Genomic DNA, 7,682 nt, shown 5'->3' with positions numbered 1-7,682 from the left:
TCCAAGGCCAGCCAGGAAGCATCTCCTATGGTTACTGATTCTGTCAATGTCTCCATCTACAGTAGGGTCCCAACCAGGCTGTAGGGTTGGGCTGGAAGCTGCGTGATTGTGAGTGGGCCTGGGGTCTCATCATTGAGTGGTTGGTGTTTTTTTTTTTTTTTGGCTCTGTCCATAACAAACCTTTGCTCACTAGCAGGAAGCAGAATGTGTAGCAAGAGCCATCTATGTATATGCCCAAGTGGAGTGATGTGTTGAAAGATATGATGGGGCCTGCATTGTGGCATAGCAGGTAAAACCTCTGCCTGCAGGGCCAGCATCACATATGGGTACCAGTTCAAGACCTGGCTGTTCCTCTTCTGATCCAGCTCTCTGCTGTGGCCTGGGAAAGAGATAGAACATGGCCCAAGTCCTTGGGCCCTGCACCCAAATGGGAAGACTTGGAAGTAGCTCCTGGCTCCTGGCTTCGGATCAGCGAGGCACTAGCCATCATGGCAAATTGGGGCGTGAACCAGTAGATGGAGGATCTCTCTCTCTCTCTCTCTCTACTTCTGCTTCTCTCTCTGTGTAACTCTGACTTTCAAATAAAGAGTATCATAAAAAAAGAAAGATATGGTAAACAACTCAGTGATTTTCTGAGGTTTTTCTCTGTACATTAGGTAGAAGAACAACTTTAGGTCCAGTAATAGTGGGCTGGCTGCCCCTCTGCATTCCGACTTCCTATAGGATGTTACTGCACCACCCTGGCTACTGGCACCCTTGGCCAAATATGGTTTCCTGCCTCATTTTGAAGGGAGGGAGAGCATTTCCATCGTGGGTCATAATCAGGTGGTTCCCCTCCTGTTGTACACTCCTGTTCAGGGTGGACCTGAAGAGAGAGCTTTAGGAATGAAAGCTTTGATGTGTATTTGTTTTCTTCTTGAGGAGAGCAGGTCAAAGGCATTTGTTTGCCTGTTGGTTGAATTGTGTGTTCATAAAGTTTGTGTATAAAAATATATAATGAATTTAAGCCCTAAGTAGTCTTACTACTTTACTAGAAGTGTTCATATGTATAACAGATATCCTTAAAAAACAGATCTCATTTAAGGTGGGATCCAGGTGAATAAATTTGAAAAACAGTTTTTCTCCTTGAGAGTAGCGGTTTTTGATGATCCAAAGATAGTTGGAGCCTGGTGGACTATCTCTGAATTTTATCAATCCTTATTTTCATCTGGGATAAAACAATAACATAAACACACCAGGAAGAATAGGCTGTTAGGGCAATAGATGTCGTATCTACTAATTGTTTCTTTTTTTCCAATGATGGCTTCTGTAGAGTTGTGTCCCTGGCAGAGTTTTGTGATTGCCATTATCAAACAATCATGAATGTCCTTTTTTGCAACCTCTTGGTGTCAGGAGTTAGAAGGGTTAACAGGCAGTTAGGAAGAACCCCTGTGGGAATAAGGAATCAGGTGTTCCTGTGAAAGCTGCCATTCACTGATTAAACAAAAGACATTGCCCATTGAAAATGAAAAGACTGATAGGGAACATGATGGGTCCCACACTCATAGATAACCCGATGAGAAACTGGACTCTGGCTTCATAACAGAGCACACCACTAAGCAACATGTCTCAAGTGCTTAGCAACTGATGAGCTAGGTATAACCTGCCTTCACTGTTCAGGTCAACCGTGTTTCTAATTAGTCACATCTTCCAAGGGGTGGACATGGTAATGTTTGTTAGCTGGCCAGGAACCATCACTGCTACACAAAAGGCACAGAAAAACACAGCAGGTTCCAGAATTGTGGCTCGGTCAGGTAAGCTGCCACCTGCAACACCAGAAGCCCATCTGGGCACGAGTTCACAAGCTCTGGCTGCTCCACTACCAATCTCAATCCCAACTAATGTGCCAGGAAAGCAGTGAGATGGCCCAGTTCCTTGGGCCCTTGCACCCATGTGGGAGACCCAGATGACGCTTCTGGCATTGGCCTGGCCCAGCCCAGTCTGTTGTGACCAGATGGAAGCTCTCTCTTCATAACATTCAAATCAATAAATAAATCATAAAAAAACAAAATGACTCCTGATGTATTGAAGCATGTAGAAGAATTGATTACCTCATAAGCTCTTCCTATATAAGCTCCTAATATCCAGCCCTTGATGGCTCCCCCTCTGGAGTACCCCTCTGGTATGTAAGAGTCTCTGTCTCCCAGTAAAATCTACTTTACTTGCTTTTCTCTTCCCCATTTGTGTCCTCATCCTAATTCTTCATCAGCACGAGATACAGAATCAACCCCAAATTCCTGTAACATCAGTCTTATGTGTTTTATTTTAGGGGTGACACTAGTGACTTCATCTTAACCCTTTATCCCCTCTGCTCACTTACTGTCTTTAAACAAAACTGATCAGTCATCCTGTAGCTAGTTTTGTTTATCCCTTGTTGTCAGGACAGAATTGTCCTGGTTGTTGGTCTGATTTTGTCCCCTACTTAAGGGTACATGATTGACAGCCAAGAGTCAGTGCCAAAAATCCTTTTGGTCACATTTTTAAGCAGTAGACATTTTGGAAGAAGGGGACCTTGGGTGTCCTTTACCTGGAGTCCTTTGGTAAAATTAACCGTATCAGTTTGTGATAAGAGAGCTATCATCTCTAAGCCAGCATTATCTTGAGGGAATTGTAGTTTTTGACAGGCAATAGACATAAAGTTCACGAGAGAACACAGAGCAGACCACCATGAGCACAACAGACCAGGTTTGTGTCCCCAGAACAATGGACAGAGTTCCATCCAACAGCAGGTGTATTGTAGTTTGTTGATTGCCTGTTTGCACCAAGTATAGTACCAGAAGCCCCTTTGTCATTTAATAACCTCAGATTTGGAAGACTCTCAAAGTTAAACAGTCAATGCAAGACATGGTTTTTTTTTTTTTTTTTAAACTAACATGCCTGCTCTTTTGAGGTTTTATGGCTTACTGTGAAATTTCAGCTTTCTTTATTCACTGAACTCTGGAAGGCTGGGAACCCAGGAAGTCAGGCATTCCGAGTGTGATATTTGGACATGTCAATGTTTTTAATTATATCCTATTAATACAAGAACAGATTTTTACTGAACTTATGTAAACCACACATTGCCATGAAAAATCTTACAAAAGTTTTTGGATTTTGGGTAGACTCAGAGGGAAAGGGAATTGTTTTTACCTCTGTTTGCAAAACTGTATTTCACCAAAGCAGTGTATACCATAGGAATCACAAGAAAATCTTTAACCTAGAAGAAGAGGTCTCTACGTGCAGAACCAACAATGGCTTATGGAAGACACAGACACACACAATAAGTTCACGTTGCTGCCTCTCCTGTAACTGCTTCTTGTCCTGCGTGATCTCCATTAGCAGGTCTGTGAATCCATCAGTGTCCTTACCAGTTTTTGGAAAGGTTAGTGTGTTCACTGAGCTTTAGTCAGACAACTGTATTTACAAACATCTGTTTGTAGTCTCCTTTGATTGTGTTTTCAGAGAAGAACCACAACTGTGGATGACTAAAGATGTGAAAGCATCATGATTAAAACTTGGATAGAATTTGGCAAACCGTTCAAAAGCACAGGAGAGTTTTGCGACCTTTCTGTCCTTCAGGTAGGGGCCTGTGGTGGGAGGGGCACTTGTGAAAGCGTCCCAGAGCCCCCAGGTCCTTGTTATTACTAAGCTCACAGTCATGCCTGACGACATCAAATCAGAACCAGCAGGCCTGTATGAAAGTCCAAGAACACTAGAATAGTGTATCAGCAACGCACCTATAGCAATGCGACTTGGCGTTTGTTTGTTCTATAACTTGAGAGTACTTTCTGTGCAGTCCACCTGAGCCTCATCTGCTTGATCTCTGTAGGGTGAGAGCTGCATCCATGAAGACTTCCGGGGGCCCAGCTGCAAATCCCAAGCTCAGAGACCTTAATTTGAAACTTTGATTGAGAAAGCCTGACTACAATATCCAAAGTTTCCAAACGCTTGGTCAAAAATAGGATTTCTGACCCCTGTGAGAAACACTCATCATCCATTCAGCCAGGGTGATTTCACCTGAGTTACAGACCAGAGTAAATTGCAGCAACAAAATACAAAATCTTTTCCCCCTTTTGGTCCCTCACCAACAGAGGCCATGGTAAGACCTGGACTAGAAGCATGAGTGTAAGAAACTGTCTCACTGTTTGGAACAATGTAAAGACATCAGGAAAGACCAGAGGTAAAGAATGAAATGGTCCTGTTCTCCTAGGTTCCAAGACAAACATTTTTAGTGTCCGTTTCTAGCAGGGTGAGAACCAGGGAGGAGAAACAGCTCACAGGCGCTGCCCAGAGAGTCAAGGGCGTCCCAAGTACACAGACACTGTGGAAATCAGAAGCTGCAGTTTAGAAGATTAGAGAACAGATTTTAAAATTAAAGATCAAGGCATCTTGCAATACGTATTAATATGTCTGCATCTTAAGAAAACCTGATTCCTTTAGTGTAGGGGGCCAAATTTTTGTTAACATTAGAACATTGTTAATGGCACAGTTTTCAGAAACTTATATATGGGATTTTATTTTCATCTGAGCCAAATTAATCTCATAGATGCATGTTTCATACATTTTCACAACATTTCTATAATTGTTCAGTATTTGTCTTATTTTTTTTTCCTAGTATTACAGCAGCCATGTGGGTTCTGGTCAAATGTTTATTTATTTAAAACATATCTCTCATATCTCACATATTTACCAATCAAAAACATAATTTTATACTTGGAATTTTTACTGTTCTCTACTTATTCGTTTTTTATTTATACTTAGAAGCATTTAAGTTGGTTAAATTTATCTATTGTTGGGGATCGGTGCTGCAGCTTAGCAGGTTAATGCCCTGGCCTGAAGCGCTGGCATTCCCTATGGGGGCTGGTTCTAGTTCTGGCTGCTCCTCTTCTGATCCAGCTCTCTGCTGGGCCTGGGAAAGCAGTAGAAGATGGTCCAAGTCCTTGGGCCTCTGCACCCATGTGGGAGACCCAGAAGAGGCACCTGGCTTCAGATCAGTGTACCTTGGCCATTGTGGCCATCTGGGGAGTGAGCCAACGGATGGAAGATCTCTCTCGGTCTCTGCCTCTCTCTTTAACTCTGTCTTTCAAATAAATATAATAAATCTTTAAAAAAATAAATTTATCTGTTGTTAATAATCATACATGGATTACTTACGAAGACTGAGATTTTTAAACAGATACAGTCATTGTTGCCTGAGAATGGCAGGGCCCTTGTCTTCGCGCAAGAAAGAATTCAGGTGTGAGACAGAGAGTAGTGGAAAGCAAAATAGCAAGGTTTATTAGGGCAGGGACATCTGTAAGAACGGATGGGCACCTCTCCAGACAGGACCTGAGAGAGAGTGCCCAGTCGCTCAGACTTGGGAAGAGCGAGGCTGCTTGGCTGAGTGGAGAGTACACCTGGGCAGGCCAGGCGGGCGACTCAGCAGAGAGGCAGAGGGCTGAGTGCGCAGTCCGGTTGAGGCCAGGGGTTTTTAAGGGGATGGGCCTTGCCTTCCCCTCTTCTCCTACTGGAACAAAGGACTTTTTGGATGTAAATACTAAAAATTCCTTTCTGAGTTTTCCCTGCTGACGTTATCAGACAGGAGGAAGACTGGCTCAGCCCTGGCTGTTGCAGGCATTTGGGGAATGAACCAGAGGATAAAAGTTATCTCTATTTCTGTCTTTCTCAATTTCTCTCTCTCTCTCTCTCAAATCAATAAATAAGCAATAAAAACATGGTTCAATGATTAATCTTTAAATATTGCTAAAACATTGCTATGTCTGTCCGATGACCATTTGACAAAAACAGGAGGCTCTGCCACACACGGAGACCAGTGACCGCCATCATGACCACAGATAAACAGCACTGTGCTGTAGGTCAGTGACATCTCTGATCATAGGCTGAAGTATGGCCAAAACGTGGGGCTGAAAAACAGGGATTGAAGAAGATACAGAGATATCTTGCCATGTAGGTGAACGACAGTGAAAACAGAACGCATACAAAGCAAGATAGAGTGTTCAGATGCAAACAGTTGGAGCAACAACTGTCTTGGAAGATTGCTATGATTTAGGAAGATAAGATTGCAGAGATCTGTTCATTGCAGAATGTGTCAGCAGCTCTCCCCCATGACTAGTACTAACCAGCTAGAGAACGGATCTCAGTCTAAATTCCGCCTGATAGCACCTGCCTACTCACCACGCGGGCATTAGACTCAGTGTCAAGACCAGGCAGGCATCTGTTGGACAGAGTTTATTCAACCAATGGCCTCATTGCCCAGCACGTCTCTATACAATTTTTGATGCCTTTTTAAGAGATTGATTTATTTGTATGAAATGCAGAGTTATGGAAGAAGTGGAAGAGACAGATATAAAGAGCACTTCCACCCATTGGTTCACTCCCCCAACTGGCCACAAGGGCAAGGGCTGGGCCAGGCTGACGTCAGAGGCCTGAAACTCTGTCTGGGTCTCCCATGGGGGTGGCAGGGGCTCAAGAGGTTTGGCCATCTTCTCTGCTTTCCCAAGTGCATTAGCATGAAGTTGGATCAGAAGTGGAGCAGCTGGGACTTGAACCAGTACTCAGAGGCACTGCTATCGTCACAGGAGGCAGCTTAACCCGCTGTACAAAACACTGACCCTTGTATTTTTTTAATAATCAGAATTTTTGTTGTTCTCATAGGTATTAGATAGTTCATTGGAGCATACTCAGGAAGCAGTTATGAGGCATTTGTACCCTTGAACTTGCTGTTTCTCCTTACAGTTCATAGTCAATGATTCTGAGATGATGAACATAGGAATGGAGAAGTTTGCTCAAGTGACAGATTCCCACCATTCTCCAATGCCATGAGATCCTGCTCTGCAACCCCAAACTGAGCACAAGGCAGCACCCCAGCGTCAGTGGGGAGGTGGGTTGCATTCTAAACTAGTGCTGGAGGAAGAGGTGAAACTGCGGGATTATAATTCACTGCTGCACAACGAGTCAATAGGACACAGGAGACTAAGTCAGTCTAACCAGCATTTGAAAAACTTGGCTGTGACATCAAGAAGTAGCCCTTGAGGTCACAGCTATGCGGGTCCCCATTTACTTCAGATTTGATTTCCTACGCTGGGTTCAGAAAGGTGACCTTCAAAATCCACCTGGTGTGTCTGGTCGGATGTAGATTCTTGCAGACTTGAGATCTTTTTTTTTATATTTATATTTTATTGTATTTAATGAACATAAATTTCCAAAGTACAGCTTATGGATTACAATAGCTTCCTCCCCATAACTTCCCTCCCACCCACAACACTCCCCTCTCCCACTCCCTCTTCCCTTCCATTCTCATCAAGATTAATTTTCAATTATCTTTATATACAGAAGATCAATTTAGCATATATTAAGTAAAGATTTCAACAGTTTGCACCCACACAGAAACACAAAGTGTAAAATACTATTTGAGTACTAGTTATAGCATTAATTAAACACCTAAGAGTAATTGTGTATTAATTACAGAGTTCAACCAATAGTTTTAAGTAGAACATAAAAAATACTAAAAGGGTAAAGTATTAAGTTCTTTTTTTTCCTTTTTTGGTTTGTTATATAGTTATTTTTTTATTTAATAAATGTGAATTTACAAAGTGCAACTTTTATATTGTTGTGGCTCCCCCCCCCAACCTCCCTCCCTTCCGTGGCCCTCCCCTCTCCCACCC

General features: G+C 42.9%; 1 long non-coding RNA gene across 2 annotated transcripts; it reads left to right on the top strand.

Annotated features, from left to right (window-relative positions):
- Positions 1–3,021: 3,021 nt before the first annotated feature.
- On the top strand, positions 3,022–7,681 carry LOC149126891 (uncharacterized). Of its 2 annotated transcripts, none has more exons than XR_016233015.1 (3): positions 3,022–3,360; positions 3,481–3,597; positions 3,848–7,681. It is a non-coding gene; the product is annotated as an uncharacterized LOC149126891 (long non-coding RNA). The 2 variants fall into 2 exon arrangements; XR_016233016.1 differs by having other exon boundaries at positions 3,459–3,597.
- Position 7,682: the final 1 nt, after the last annotated feature.

The sequence above is a fragment of the Oryctolagus cuniculus genome, chromosome 4 (assembly GCF_051225735.1).
Source record: "Oryctolagus cuniculus isolate XC-2025 breed Fujian yellow rabbit chromosome 4, ASM5122573v1, whole genome shotgun sequence".
Lineage (NCBI taxonomy): Eukaryota > Metazoa > Chordata > Mammalia > Lagomorpha > Leporidae > Oryctolagus > Oryctolagus cuniculus.
This window is presented reverse-complemented; position numbering and strand designations above follow the sequence as displayed.